At 33.6% G+C, this 14,230-nt stretch overlaps 1 protein-coding gene across 1 annotated transcript in view; it reads right to left on the reverse strand.

The window, feature by feature from the left end:
- Nucleotides 1-2,168: 2,168 nt before the first annotated feature.
- Nucleotides 2,169-14,230, reverse strand: part of LOC306638119 (uncharacterized protein) — a 734,580-nt gene continuing 722,518 nt past the window's right edge. Inside the window, exon 16 of the mRNA XM_079101234.1 lies at nucleotides 2,169-2,282. The gene's annotated coding sequence lies outside the window, so the exon portion shown is untranslated. The remainder of the gene's footprint in view (nucleotides 2,283-14,230) is intronic.

Below are 14,230 nucleotides of genomic sequence, written 5' to 3' on the forward strand. Positions count from 1 at the left end.
TGACTCAGAAATCTGCATTTTATTAAGCCAAGACTTTTTATAAGTTTGCATTTTCTTTAGTTTCTTTTACTTTCTTCTTCATTCTTAGTAGATTTATTTTTGAATTTTAATTTTTCTTTGTTAAGCAGAAGGAAAGATGGAAAAGGGTTTGGATGAGTCAGCTTTTCACTCTGTGACCAAAATCCCTGACAATAACAAAATAATGGAAGAAAGATTTATTTTGGCTAATGGTTTCAGTCCATGGTCAATTGTCTCCAAGGCAGAAACGTCACAGAAGAAAGCAGTGGTAGAGGAAAGTTGACAGTTCCTGGTGACAGAAGAAGACAGAGAGAAAAAGAGGGGCCAGGGACAAGATATAGTACCCAAGGGCATATCCCCAGTGACCTACTTTGTCTACCTGCCTACATTTTCCACTGCCTGTCAGTAATCCATTCAAATTATTAATCCATCAAATGAATGAATCCACTGATGAGGTTAGAGCCCACATAATCCAGTCATTTTCTAGGGGTCTCACATCTGCACATTGCTGCATTGAGGACCAAGATTTCAACACATAAGACTTGGCAGGCATTCCAGATCCAAACCAGAATATTTTGGGTCTTTTGGCACATGACAGCTGTATGACCCTGGAGTCTGTAGTAGGAGAAAAATAAAGAGCACCAAGTAAGTACTGGAAAGAGGGAAATCACACAGTTATCCTTCCATGTCCATGAGGATCTCCCGTATAGACACAAAAAGTTTTTGTGTATTTCTTTCTAAAACCTGACTCTCTATAATAATATTTTAAGAATCTGGCTACATGGTCCTGCTAAGATATAATCTCCAAAATTAGTGTTCGAAATGTCACATTTACCAAGTTGATGCTTGAACAGCCAGAAAGGAATACTGTACATGATACAGTGAGGTTAAACTCTACGTGAATCAGTCCTGTTTTATATTTGCATTTCCTTCAAATTCTTTGAGTATTGGAAAATATCCAACTTGAAGAACAGAAGCCTTCAATTATTTCACAAGAACTAGGAATTTCCCGAATAAAAATTTCTCCCTAACTGTTTTATCACTGACAGAAAAATTCCCAACAGTTGATATTTTCTTCCATATTAATTTCCCAAATAAATTGTTAAATATAATTTTGTTATTACAAGCAACCAATTTATAAGTTGGTTCTGATTTCAGAAATGTGCCAGTGTATTCCCTGTTAGAAGCTTTTAGACATATAATTCTATCTCCTATATTTTTGAGGTATAATTTTTATATTGTGGAATCCACTACTTCGCAAGTGTAGAGTTTCTGACAAATGCATGTATTTCTAGAGTATTTTATGCACACATACATTTGTATTACCTACACCTATCAAGATAATACCTATCAATCACCCCTGACATTCTTTTCCTTTTCCTCTCTGTCAATTAATCCCCAGAGGCAACTGTTGTCATGATAAATATATACTCTTTTTCTATTCTAGAACTTCATATAAATGGGATATTTTTGAATTGTTCAAGTTCTTGCATGTATAATTAGTTTATTGTTTTTTTTCAGTTTGATCATTTTATTATGAACCAATAGAAAGAATATAGATAATAATATAATGAACAATGAGCAATGAGCTTTAGGGAAAATGTTACAATTGGAGCTTCCAATATATTCTTTTTAGTTTAAATTATTTATTTATTTACTTACAGATTGCATTTTGCTTATTATTGAACATTATTCCATTGAATGAACACACAACTGTTCATCCATTTTTTCTGTGGAGGAGAATCTGTGCTGTTTCCAGATTTGTGTTATAATGAACATTCTCCTAGAAACTTTTAGTTGAAATATATTTTTATTTATTTGTATAACTACAAGAATTGGAATTACTAAATCAAAGGATATACATCCTATTTAAGTTTAGAAGGAATCACCAGACAACATTCCATCAGCAAAGCATGAGAATTTTTGTTGTTTTCTGTCTTAGTCCATTCAGGTTGTTAAAATAAAACACCTTAACACGAAGTTGCTAATAAAGAAAAGATACTTGGGACTAGGGTTATAGCTCAGTGGTAGAGTGCTTGCCTAGCACACATGAGGTCCTGGGTTTGATCCTTAGCACCAAATAAATAAATAAATAAATAAATAAATGTTATTTTAAAAAAAATAGCAAAGAAAAAATATTTATTTCTCACAGTTCTGGAGGCTAGGAAGTCCAAGATCAAGGCAACAGCAGGTTTGATGTTTGATGAGAGCTTGCTTCCTTATTTCCTTGATCATAAATGGAAACTTCTACTTTTATCATCTGACTGTGGAAGGAATAAGGGAGCGTTTAGAAGGGTACTAATAGACTTCATGAGACATCTAACCTCATGTTCTAACCAATTCCTAATACTATCAAACTGGTAATTATGCTTCTAAATACATGTGTGCAGGGACACAAACACTTATACCATAGTACTTCAAATAGTCAAATATTTTAAAGTGGCCAAAAATTTTAATTATAAAAATTCTAGTTTGTATGTGTGAAGTGATATTTTATTGTCATTTACTGTGCATTTCCATTTTGACTAGTGACTCAGTATAATTTCTGTCATGCTTATCTTTCGTAGAGCTTCATTGTTTTTCTTTGTAAGGTATCTACTCAAGTCATAATGCCTATTTAAATAATTTTGGTTCTTTTGTTGTTGATACTGAGTTGTTCAAGGTCTTTATTTATCCCGTATACAGGTTCTTTGCCAATTACAAAGACCATAAATTAGTCTCCCCCAAGCTGTAGTTTGCTTTTCACTTAAAAAAAAAAAAAAATCGTTTGTGGATCAGCAGCTTTTAAATTTCAAGTGAAATACAATTGTCTTCTTCCCCCTTCTTTTTCTTTCTGCTTCTCTTTCGTTTTCCATTTTTGTGATTCAAATGTTCTAAAGGACTTAAAGATATCCTTCCACAATTTCTTGTATAAGCTTCATAATTTTGGTGTAGACTTTTTATCCATGCTCCATCTTGAATTAACCTTTTTGTTTTTTTATGGAGTAAGATACTAGTGTTTAACATTTTTTTATATGAATGACTACTTTGACACCATTTCATAGAAATTTTTTTAAAGGATCTGATTATACGTTTTGGATCTGTTTGTCAATCTCTTTTCCATTTCATTAAATCTACTCGTCTTTATACCAACCTAAATTTTGTTGATTAATGTGCCTTATTCTGTCTTAAAGTAATTAAATCCTCCAAATTTGTCTTTGTCAAAATTATTTTAGGCAATCTGGATATCTATTATTTTCCTATATAATTTAGAATCCTCATCTAGTTCTACAAAAAAAAAAATTGCAACAAGTTTAATGGAATAAATATATTCAATTCAAATACCTCTTTGGGAGATATTTCACATCCTAGCAATATTGTGCCTTGCACTTTATTAATACATTTTCCCGCTTATTTAAGTATTATTTAATTTATTTAATTTGTTTTCAGCAAATATTTTGAAGTTTTCTGTGTATTGGTGCTCCAGATCAGACTCCAAGACAGATTAGTTTGTAGGAAGTTTATTACAGACTGTTTTCTCAGGAAAAATATCTACCTATGGTAAAAGTGATAGAAGTAGGGTTAGAAGAAGGGCTAATATTCAGTTATAGCAAAGGTTATCAGTTCATCTGATAGAGACTGTAAAGTCTGAGAAAGCCCTTTAAAGTCTTGAAATAAACCAAAATGACTGTACTTTTATGTCCCTGTGTGAATCGACTATTGGTTGCATGTTGCACTAGGAAGAGGTGTAGCCTTAGGTGGAGTGGATCTTTTACCTGAGACTAATTGGCAAAGAGGGCTCATATCTAATAGCTCTCTGATAGCACCACTTGCAGAAGTTGAGAGGATAATTCCTTCAGTATGGAAGAGCTGGGGTGCTGGATTCCTGGGCTGTTTTTGATTGTATCTACTCTATTTCATTCTTTGTGCCACTTGGATCCACTTATTTCATAGATTCATGAAAAAAAGATCCACGAGGACTCTGATGGCCCTCCTTAACTTCAATAAGCAACTCTGTGGATTCTTATTTAAGAAGTAGGGAGTGGTGCATACCTTTGGCAAGTAGATTCTATTGCCATACTTCCTGTTATAAAACAGGTCCTTTTGTTTCATGGAGAGTTTGTGCTTGCAGACCTAATATTGTAAGCACTTAGAGATTCATGATAGCTGAAGTGGAGAAACAGGAAAAGTTAAACTGCCTACAAATGAATGTCAGTTGCAGTCAGATGAACTCCCGTTCCTGTCAGAAAGAATGGGGTCTAATGTGTTTAAATTCTCACCAAGTGACTGTTGGGTCTTTTCATAGAATGATAGCATACTTGGGACTGAGCATTGTTTTCTGCTTTTGGTAAGTTGGACAATATATGTGAATTGGAGTGTTCAGTCTATTTGCATTTGCATTAATGTCATTATCTTATGATTGGGTTTATGTCTTCAATCTTATTATTTGCTTTCCATAGTACATTTGTTCTTTATTTCTTTTTTTGTACTCATTAAATAAATTGCCTTCTATGCGATTAAGTATCATTTCAATTTACTCTCATATTATCTAAGTAAATATACCTTTCGCTTTTTAAAGAATTTTTCTGAGACTGATAAGATTCATCTTTATTTTATCCCTATCTAGCGCAAAGTAAGTTTCTGCTACTTCTTATATAAGAATCTAATGACAATATACCTCTTATCATGCTCTTCCTTTTTTGTGCTATTGTATCATACCATTTACTTTGAAATATGTTATGAACCTCAAAATCTATTGTTACTAATATTGGCTTTCAATAGTCAGTTGTTTTTCAATTAAGAAAATTTAAAAGCATATTTCATATTTAATCACATAATAATTATTTCCACTCTTTATTCCTACAAACAAATTTGAGTTTCTATGTGGTGTTATTTCTACAAAAGAACTTAATCATTTACTAAATTTTAAATCAATGGAAGATAAGTTTTCTCAATGTTTTAACAAAAATGTTTTATTTTCTCTTTATTTTTGAAGGGTGTTTTTCAATTTGTGGACTTTTAGATTGACTTTTTAACCTTCAGCATTTAAAAATGTTACTTCATTGCCTTCCAGAATGTATAGTTTTCTACTTTAAACTAATTCAATGATATTACTTGTTATTTTTTCCTGAATATAATGTGTCTTTTGTATTTTGGAGCTTTTAAGATTGTTTGCTATATTTTTTAGTTTTAATCATTCAAGAGTGAGGTGCCTAGTATGCTTTTCTATGGGTTTATACAAATTGTGGGATTTTGAGATTCTTGACTATGTGGGGTAATATTTTTAGGAACTTTTTTTTTTTTTTGCACATAGGTATTTCTACTTGATATTGTGCTACAGGTCACGGAATTCCTGTTTGTTTTCATTCTTTTACCATTTTTACTTCTATTTGGATAGTTTTTGTAGTCTGTCTTTTCTTCAGTATGCCCTATCTGTGATTTTTAAAAATATTTCAGATATGGTATTTTTCAGTTTTAAAACATTCTTTTTATGGTTAAAATCTCCCTACTGAGATTTTTCTATCTGTTCATTTACTATATCCTTTAAATTTACTAAATCCTTTTTCCTTTAAATTCTTCAACAAATTTTCCATAGTTACTTCAAGACCCTTGTCTCTTAACATTAGGATCCATGAAATCAAGGTATATTCTCTATGTCTGTCCACAATGAAGGAGTAGTCTGTATTTTTTCCAATTATTCACTTTCAGTACTTTTGTTTGAGTGACATACACCATGAATGCTACATTGCTAAAATATTAATTATGAAACATTCCTTAAAATAATGTTTTATAAGCTCATACCAAGAATACAAATAATCCAATCAATAATGGACTAAGAAACCAAGCAGACACCTCACAGATTTATAAGTAATTAACCCCCCATCTGAAAAAAAATGTTCCACATCTCTAGTAATAAGAGAAATACAAATCAAAACTATCCTGAGATTTCATCTTACCCCAATTAGAACGGCTGTTATCAAGAATACAAGCATCAGTAGGTGTTGGCAAGGATGTGCAGGAAAAAGGTACACTCATACATTGCTGGTGGGGTTGCAAATTAGTGCAGCCACTCTGGAAATCAGTGTGGAGATTTCTTAGAAAACTTGGAATGGAACCACCATTTGACCCAGCTATTCCACTCCTTGGCCTATACCCAAAGGACCTAAAATCAGCATACTACAACGACACAGCCACATCAATGTTTATAGCAGCTCAATTCACAATAGCTAGATTGTGGAACCAACCTACATGCCCTTCAATAGTTGAATGGATGAAGAAACTGTAGTATATATACACAATGGAATATTATTCAGCCATAAAGAAGAATAAAATTATGACACTTGCAGGTAATGGATGGAGTTGGAGAATATCATGCTAAGTAAGATAAGCCAATCTGAAAAAAACCAAAGGCCAAATGTTTTCTCTGATAAGTGGATGATGATACATAATTGGGGGTGGAGAAGGGAAGAATGGAGGAAGGATGACTTATGTAGAGGGAAATGGGGGTGGAGAAGAGGCAGGAGGAAGGAAAGATAATGGAATGAGACAAACATCATTACTCTATGTACATGTATGACTACACAAATGGTGTGACTCTACTTTGTGTACAACCAAAAAGGAGTGAAAAGTTGTACCCCATTTGTGTACAATGAATAAAAAAAAAGAAATAAGAAAAAATGTCTGCTTAGCTACCTAGATTTTTACATTTTTAATGAAGTTTTTTTTTAATTTAAATAATGTTGCTTTGTGGAAAAAATATTGTTTTGTTCTGGTAAATGATTAAACCACACACAGATCAACTGGATCCTGTCAAGATTTGGGTGTGTCCACAATAGCCCTACTCCCAAAGGGCTTGCTGAAGTCTAAAATGAAAGTCTATGGTTTTCAGAAATAATTATTTATTCTCACTAATTGGAATGCCAGTACTGTAAACCCTAAGAAATCTTTAGAATTTGCATGCAGTTTACATTCATGTCTATTCAGGTCTCTTTCACACCCCATGAAATCTCACAACTTAGCATTTCATAAAAGAATCAACTGGCACCCCAAGCAGACCTCTGGTCTCCCTGATATTCTATCCCATAAATTTCAGTCACCTCAGCAATTCAAACTCCTTCTGATTTCATTTTAACTGCCTAGCAATACTATTGTTCCATACTTGTCTCCACTTCTCTGTGACTCAGTTTAAAGGGTATTCCCAGAAAGGAAACTGAAACAGATGTGGAACTAACCTATCATATTTTCCATTTTTTTAAGGATCACAACTATGCATTTTCTGTGTATGACACCATCTTCTTATAGATGCTTATGGTGGAAAAGTAAGTCCAATAACTATTATTCTATGACAATAACCAAAGTTTATTTCTTTCTTCAGTGATAGCAAATAGACATGTTTGCACGTGGCTTATCCTTTTCCAAGCACTTTCATATGTTATTATTCTCAAAACATCATCAAGTGAATTAACACTAATAGTGATAAGAAACAGAGAAGACAATTTTTAAATTCTTTATTCTGATAAAAGTACACAACAGCCTCAGGAAGAGTAACTCATTTGATCTGAATGTCTGAATTGGTATCCAGATTTCTGATTTTTATTTCAGTATTCTGTCCAGTGAAAATGTCAAAAGGAAAAACAAGATTCTTTTTTCTTTAAGTAGATGGGTATTTTTTGTTTAAATATACATCCAGATCCAGAACGGTTATTTTATTGTTTTTCTTAGGTGTTTTCTTTCCTTGTTTTTCTCCTTATTTAAAATACCAAGATTATTTTAGATTTTTAAAATATAATTATAATATCCTGAGATAAATATTTGATTCATCTCATTGGTATTATTGCTCACAGGTATAATTCATATTAATATGGCTGTTTTCACTGCAATTCTTTGACCCCAATCCTCCTAATGAAAATAAATAGTACATCTGTCTTGCTTTATTAACCACCAGTTCTTACTGCAATAGCTAGCTCATAGTAGGTGCTCATTCAATATTTAGTAAAAGTGTGACCAATTACTGCTGATTAGTTAGTCCCCATAACTCTGAGTTCAATTCTAGGGAACATAATTCAAGAAGGTCATAGCATAATACATAAAATGGAGTGAAAATGGCCTGGCTGGGTGGAAGGTAGAAAAAGAATGATTGAATAACTGGAGAGACCAAACTGAAAAGAGAGCCCTGAGAGGGTAGGTTCTGAGTGCTTAAGAATGTTTGAAGTTATCTTTGGCAGGTTGGGTGGTATGTGTTTTCTGTGTGCTTTATGAAGAATCACTAAACCTAATGGTCAGTGTTCTAGCGAGGAAAATGTTTAACTCAACATAAGTAGGATTTTTTCCATGTTACACACTTTAGAATCAAAGAACTTAAAGATATAGTGGGATTCACACGTTTTCTCTGTTCTAAGAACTGAATGTGTTTCTTGGGAAACAGAGAAGCAATATATGCGTCATCTGGGATAACATATCAGAAGAGCTTTTTGTTTAATCCCAAATCAAATTTATAAAAATGTGATTTTTACCACTCCACAAATATTTCTTGAGTTCCTAGTATGTGAAAACCTCTTAGGAAATCATCTTATGCTGCAGGGAGGTTTTATTTTCAAACCATCACTTCACAAGAGATTTAGACATTTCTCCACCTCCTTATCTGGATTTGTGGTTTCCTTTAAGATGTGTTACTACTGAGAATGTTTAGTACACACACACACACACACACACACACACACATTCAGGAAAAAGCAGAAAGGATAAACAAAGAGATCTCAAAAACAAATATTTATTGGTATGGTTTTTGCAGGAATTGTCAAAAAAGCCTCAAGATTTCATAAAGTAAATTATTAGGACAAAATATAATTAAAGCAGAGATGAGGGAAAACATAAAACATTAGGTAAAAAATTTTAATGTTCTTTAAGGTTTCTCTTTCTCTTAGCTTAAGTACTTGTGACTTAAGCCAAGAATAATCCACATAACATAATTGGGACCAATTTTCAAAAAATAATTTTTCCAAAAATTTTCACCCTCTGTTATACTTTGCAAACAATTATAGTTGTAAAAAATTACCCCTTCAACTGTCATCAATGAATAAACTGAAAAACATATGCAAAATTTCTTGTAAGCTTGAAAATATTTGAACTTTAACAGTTTCACCAGACTGAGTACACATGAGATCACATACCTGTCTAAATTAAAAAGAAAGAATATTGCCATTTTAATGCATGTACTTTAACTTCCTACAAAAGACTTTGGACTTATAAATATTATTCTCCAAGGATCAGTCAAGTGTTCAAAATTAAGTAAGTACAAATGTAGAGACATAATTGGACAATGCCCCAAACTGGTTTGCATGACGTAACTCTTAGTTGATACCATGGCCTCTGTCCAGGCTTGTGGGTCCTCAGATCTGCACTGTTCTGCCATTTTTTTACCCTTATTTTGAGCTGACCATTTTAACCTCTGATGAGTACTTGCTGCTCACTGGGTGAGGTGAACATCTTTAACTGCTCCATGCAACCCAGATCCAACATCTCATTTCTGAGGGCTGCCTCCACTCTGCCTGAAGAGCAGGCCTCTGCCATTCTATGTGGTGGTGTAACATGCCCTGGTATAACTTGATTCCACGGCATGGAGTGTAATAGTATCTCCTCTGTTGTTCTCCTGGGCAGAGATGTTTTCTTTCAATTGCTCCTTGAGCTCATGGGATCCTATGACTATGTGAAGATCCTGGAGAATTTAGAGAGAAGTCCTTTCCTCTTTGAAGATCTGAGCATAGTTTTTGGGGACCTGGTGTGTAATAGATTTAGTAAATTCATCCTGTTATGCTATGAAGAGAGAAGTCTAAATGTACACTTTTTAAATGGACTATGGAGAAGTCTGAAAATATACCTTTTAAGTATACGGTAAAGAAGCTTAAAAGTATAGTTATTCATAAAACTTTAGAGAAACCTCAAAGTGCACTTTTTTTTTTTTTTTGGTGGGAGTGGGGTGGAATGTACTTTAACACTTCTCTCTCCCCAGTTATAACTATCCATGCAAGTCCCTGGTCCTCTATTGGATTTTTACAAAAGCCACCTAATGCTGCACTCAAAATCCTTAGTCCCTTCTGACAATTAAGGTCTTATAACTTGGTCGAACTCAGGGTTGCAAGATTCATGTAGTCTGAAAACAGGTTTTTTTTCAAGGAAGATTCTCACTTATCATGCAAATAGGTTCTTTTTGCTTCTGTCTATTAATAGCCCCTGGTTATGTCTGAATGTCCTAGAGTAATGAGGATTTGCCCTATAAGACAGGATATGGGATACAGTAACACTTTTGATGGAAGCTATATCTGCAAATCAATCTTAGGGATTTTGAATTTCCTGGTATACATTCAGAAATAATCTACACAGTAGACACAAGACTGAAAGGAAAGAAAGATTTCATGCTATGGATAAATCAAATAACAACGATTTATGGTATAAAAGTAACCTTTGACTGACTTTATTTTTTTCTCCCTTTCTAGAATATCTTCAGTGTTTTACCATTACTATCTAAAGCAAGTGCTGACTGAGGAAAGGAAGAGCTATCTCCTTCCCTTTATGATTTCTGTAATATGCTTTCTTAGGAAAATCTGCCTTGGAACTAGCAACTCCTTCCCCATGACATTTGTGAATGAATCATGGCAGTAGGTATTAATGTGATCTTAGATTAAGTATTATTCCTGTAGTAAAAATGAACATACTGTATCTTAGAGACACCTTTGTTTAAGCTAGTATAACTTTTATTCATTGTTAGGAGATTTTCTTAGTAGAATTTTAGTTTGGATTCATACAGGTTACATAATTTATACATAGGATAATTATTTTTGTAGATGCACTGTTAGGCATTTTGGACATAAACACATTAATATTTAAGCTAGGTCTACACAGGATGCTTGACTTCATAAAGTTCACAGATAACAAGTGTCAAGGAGGAAACAGATTTAGATAATGTCATATTCTTATTTTACTCAGGAACATAATGAGTAATGCCTTTGCTTCCTGAATTCATTGATAATCTCATTCCATGTTCTATGTGATGAAATATGACCAATACTCTAGTTTCTCTAAAATTCTTGCCACAGAGATTAATCTCTTGCTCTTGAATAAAACTTGCTAAGTGTCACTGCATTTTGCCATCCTCTCTTTCCCCACTCCTCCTCTGTGAATGTGCCACCCTACTTGAACTTGATATGCCCTACGAATCTGCTCCTCCTATTATTACCTTCTTATCTCCCCACCTTTTTCCACACTACTTGAGGTTTAAGATATCAATTTGCAGTAATAATATGGTTTACTCTATGTTATGGTTTGGATTTTGAGGGACACTAATCAAAAACTTGTGTGTGAGACAATGCAAGAAAGTTTAGAGGAGAAATGATTGAGTTATGAAAGCTTTAACTCAATCAGTTAGTTAGTTCCTTTATGGGATTAACTGAGAGGTAACTGAAGATGGGTAGGCTGTGGCTGGAGGAGGTGGGACACTGGGAACATGGCTTCAGGTATGTATTTTGTATCTGGCAAGAGGAGTCTCTCTCTCTGCTTCCTGGTCATCACATGAGATGCTTCCCTCCTCCACACTCTTCCACCATGATGTTCAGCCTCACCTTGAGCCCCAAGGAATGGAACTGACTCTTCATGGATTGGGATCTGTGAAATCTTGAACCCCCAAATAAACTTTTCCTCCTCTACTATTGTTCTTGTTGGGTCTTTTAGTCCCCACAGCAAAAAAGCTGACTAAAACACTCCAGATAAAAAGAATAAATGCAAGGTCCCTTGTAGTTAGTCATCAAGGCTGTTTACAGGATTCTTGTTCATCGCTTCTTTCCTATCAATAGAACAATTACACATCCCTCCTTCTTGAAATTGTCATATTTCCTTCTTTATGTTCAAAACTTATATTCAGAAGAGTCTTATCCTTACTAGCCTGGAACATGTTACATGATTTTGGGCAATTCTATTCTGCATGAATAAGAAATAAAGCATAGGAATCATCAAAAAGTAGAGTATCTACTAGTGTGTATATGTGTATATGGGTGTGGGGGCAGTAGGACATGTTTTACTAGCAGCCAATTCCTTAAATAGAAAGCATAGCAATGGTAAATTCAAATCACCCACTATTCAAGGAATATAACCCCTTCCCTCAAAAAAGGCTGAGATTTGGGAAGAAAATGTAACTAAGTTATATATATTTACCCAAGTGAGATCATACTACCAAATAATATTAAGAAAAAGAATAGCTCTACTCTGTCATGCAAATTTGAGCCTGTTAAATAACTTCTATGTGCCCTAATTCCTTAACCTGTAAAATAGGAATAATTTTAGCATCTTGTAATGTGAGCATTAAATGAGCTATTCTCTTTCAAGTATTTAAGATAGTGTCTGGCATATGGTAAATGTTTAGCAAAAGCAATCCATCATTTTTATTATGGCCATCATTATCTGATTATTTCTACCCTGGAGTTTCGAGTAGTGTTTGGTTCCACAAAATTTGGACTATTTCATGACACATGACAGATAAAACATCTGCTTTTTTTAAGCAACAACTTGCGATGTTAGGTCTAATAATTAAACAAGTATTTTTTATTTATTTGCTTTCATGTCTAGTTTCATCATCTTAGATGAAAGTATGTATTTGGCTTTCATGAGAGGACTTTATCAATCTAAGGGCAGGGAAGAGCTATTGTGAAACCACTATCAGTAGTTGGTTTTTTTTTCCAATTTTTATTCCTTCCTCTTTAATCCATTATGCTTTTTTGTATTCATTCAGTACAGTTGGTTAAAATTCTTTCTCCTTATTCCCACTTACTTCCCCAAAATACACTTGTTATTAAGCCCATTTTGTAAATGTGGTTCATCAATATGAACTTTCTTCATGTTTTTATGATGCTGACATGAACAAATGCTAAGAAGTTGAAACTGTCAAGGTTTTATGGACTCTGATGACAGATATTTTTAAGGCTTCCTTTCTGCTATGTGACTCAAGCAGTGATACCTCTATTTTTTTTACAATGTATAAAATAACTTTAACATTAAGAAAAACAGACAGTGATTAGCAAGACTCAGCAGGCACCTTGGCTGTAAGAAATGAAGATATAAGAAAAATGAAATGTACAACTTAGATTTAGCCAGTAGTATTTTAGGAGTCATGGTTGTTTTTGTCAATGATTATTTGGGTAATAAATATCTTATCTTCTCTTAACAAAGCCAGACTGGCTTCTAAGTCAGACAGTCTGGTAAACAATGAAGTATTTTAAAATATTCTTTGCTCTCTTAAGGATTGTGAAAAGGAAAATAGAATCTAAATCATTATATATATTTAATCTGAAGTCATACTACAGAAGACTATTATGTGAAGGAAGAAGAGATTCTTATAAAAGGAGGCAGATGGGTAGACAATTATCAGGATTGAGTAGAAGCTAATTTATGTAATATGAAACAGTAATATTTAGCAATGACACATTATCAAGACGTGCCTATCATCTCTCCTCTTTCTAAATATTAGGCATGCATTTTAGTGTATATGCCTATTTAAAATTCTCTCATTTATTTACATGAATCCTAACCCCTTCCCCCACTTTTTTTTTTTTTTTTAAGATCCACTCAAATGTGTTGCATGCCTGTGAATTATACCCCAAGTGTGACAGACGATGACTATTTGGAGGATGCCAAGTATAGTTGCCCTAGCAACAATAACCAGGGGATGCTTCTCAGAACTTCTGCCTCCTCTCTTCCCCATCATTTTCCCTGTTTTGAGAGTACGATAACATGGTTACCAGAATTAACTGAAATGGTTTCCACCCCTGGCATAATGAAAGAGAGGAAACTTGGAAATGTCTTTCTTTTTCTGACTATCAGGGGAAATTCAGTGTATCTCTGCGGTCAAAACTGAACAGAGGGGAACTCTGTAGAAGAGTTATAATATTAATAAATGCTCAATGGTGAGAGAATTAATTGTCAGAACTGCTGCAGCAAACCACTTATGAGGAATGAATAAAATTATTGTTGAATTTCCACATGTAGGCTAAAAGAAAAGTACTTAAATTGCATTGCAAGATACTATATTCTATGAGAAGAAGTTTCTGGTCTGTTCCACTGAATCTGATATGGCAGATTTAATATATGGAAGATTTAATTTCACTATCTCAAGTGGAAAAAATCTAATAAATGGGAGTGTAACCTAGGTAGTAAGATGGAAAACTTTTAATTACTTATGACTTTATTG

The sequence above is a fragment of the Sciurus vulgaris genome (genome assembly GCF_902686455.1).
Source record: "Sciurus vulgaris genome assembly, chromosome: 10".
Classification (NCBI taxonomy): Eukaryota; Metazoa; Chordata; class Mammalia; order Rodentia; family Sciuridae; genus Sciurus; species Sciurus vulgaris.